At 41.2% G+C, this 2,454-nt stretch overlaps 1 pseudogene; it reads right to left on the bottom strand.

Annotated features, from left to right (window-relative positions):
• Positions 1–1,706: 1,706 nt before the first annotated feature.
• On the bottom strand, positions 1,707–1,872 carry LOC112909809 (U2 spliceosomal RNA; annotated as a pseudogene).
• Positions 1,873–2,454: the final 582 nt, after the last annotated feature.

Genomic DNA, 2,454 nt, shown 5'->3' with positions numbered 1-2,454 from the left:
ATCCTATTTTTAAAAAGATTTTATTTATTTATTCATGAGACACACAGAAAGAGAGGCAGAGACATAGGCAGAGGGAGAAGCATGCTCCTCACAGGGAGCCCAATGTGGGACTCAATCCCAGGACCTCGGGACCATGACCCAAGCCAAAGGCAGACGCTTAACCACTGAGCCACCTGGTGCCCCTGATTCTTATTTTTTATGACTGAAGAGAAGCTACATAAAAGACCCAAACTAATGTAAAGAATTAGTCCAAAAGATAAAAGGGGCTTCAGCTATCCAAGATAACACAATGGGAATTGAAATTTAAGCCATACAATTTTCCAGTTAGACAAAGTTTAGATACTGACTTTCCCTTCCCAGAGGTAAGACCATGTGCAGTGGCAAGAAATTGGACAGAATCAAAAAGGACCCCCCCAAAGTGGAAATTCTACATAAGTTCTACATAAGAGCCCTAAAAAGAACAGAGAGGTCTCTCTCCTACTCAGCCCATTCTCCAACCAGGAAGGGACAGAAAAAATGAGTAAAGAAGAAAAGTTTTGAAAACTGTTCATTGGTTTCTAATCTGCTGATCCCTTATAGACCACTCATTTCTTGTTACAGGGAAATCCCTTTCCCTCTAACTTTACAATCTGCCACCTTAAGTTTAGGATCCTTCACTTACCATCTAAGGCTCTCCATAGCATGGTCCTACCCTTTCTTTCCAGTCATGTATTTATTTTGAATGCACAGAGCTTAATGGTAAATTCATGGATGTTAACTAAACTCACTGTGGTAATTATTTCACACTATATACACATATCAAATCACCATGTTGTGTACCTTAAACTAATACAGTGCTATATGTCAATTATATCTCAATAAAACTGGAGGAAGGAAGGGAGGAAGGAAGGAAGGAAGACAGGCAGGCAGGCTGGTTTTAGACCCCAACAGAGATGGTTCTCTCATCTCTGAGCAGGTGACCAAGTTACTTAATTGCTGTAAACCTTAGTCTCCTTACTTGTATAGTAGGGATGATACTGCCTATAACTAATGAGATTGCTGTAGGTGGCAATAAAACAAGAGAATGCATGCAAAGCACTTAACACTATGCATGGCACAGAATAATGACTCAACACATGGGGACTATTACTAGCCCTAAATAGATCCTATGATTTCTCACCTTGTTACATTTACTTGAGCTATCCTTTCCTCCTGAAATGCCTCTACCTATATAAATTCTATCATTTAAGGCCAGTCCCCAAGGCCAGCTTCTCAAGAACTCTTCCCTTTTATTCCACCAGGATATATTCTATCCCTGCTTCAAAACTCCAGTTCATTTGAACTCCTCCCTTGGTACCTCCTTTACACTGATAAGCATACCTGAACTGTGCCCAGAGCTGAGCCTGCACTGAGCAGGTGCTTTGTGACTATTCACTGAGTTAAATCCATAGGGTGCCCAAATGTGACATGATTTCCTAGAATTTTTAGTAAGAACCCCAAGTACCTGAGCAACAACTCAATTAATTCCAGATGCCAGAGTTTCTGCTAACAACCTGAACTCAATGTTAAAAACACATGACCAAGAGCTGAATCAGGAGTGAGAAAGCATAGAGTAGTGGGGCAGAACTCTGCTGGAAGTTGCTGCTGATGATAGTGTTGGTCTCCAAGATGTGCATGGTGATACATGGGTTTTCAGGGCCCGCTACTGTCATTTTTCTGTTCTGTCCAGCAACTTTTCTTTGGAATTTTCAACAAAATAATTACTAAGGAAATTGTTCACAGGCAAGTATCTTAAACATACACACATGCTTTTTAGATGGGGTGTAAATGATGACATTTGCCTACAAGAAGGGTATACTACACTTGATCTTAGCCAAAAGGCCAAGAAGTGATGTAAGAAAGGGGTATAAATGAATAACTCTGATTCCCCTCTCAGCCCTGGTGCCTCTTGCTCTACCTCCAAACACCAATAAATAATGTCAAAGGAAAGAGAATTGTATAACACTACCTACCCACCCAACTCTTCCCTAAAAGGCAAACGTGTCTTTAGACTCAAGACTAAAGTTTTAGGGTTTGGATGCCAACAGGTGTGCATAATTACCCATACTGTTTTAGTGGGCACTTTTTGCACAGTCACAGAAAAGCAAAAAGAACTGCCTCACTGAAGAGAGGATTCTCAATAGCTCTGTGGAGATGTATTGACAAATTCCAGACAAAATGTAACTCTTGGACGCCTGAGTGGCTCAGTGGTTGAGCATCTGCCTTCGGCTCAGGGTGTGATCCTGGAGTTCTGGGATCGAGTCCCACATCGGGCTCCCTGCATGGAGCCTGCTTCTTCCTCTGCTTGTGTCTCTGCCTCTCTATGTCTCTCATGAATAAATAAAAAAATCTTAAAAAAATGTAACTCTTGTGGATTATTTTCCCTTCTTATTCCTGACTTGGGAATGTTTACTGGCAGGCAAACATATAACTTTC

The sequence above is a fragment of the Vulpes vulpes genome, chromosome X (genome assembly GCF_048418805.1).
Source record: "Vulpes vulpes isolate BD-2025 chromosome X, VulVul3, whole genome shotgun sequence".
Classification (NCBI taxonomy): domain Eukaryota; kingdom Metazoa; phylum Chordata; class Mammalia; order Carnivora; family Canidae; genus Vulpes; species Vulpes vulpes.
Note: the sequence above shows the minus strand (reverse complement) of the source record. Positions and strands in the feature narration are given on the sequence as shown.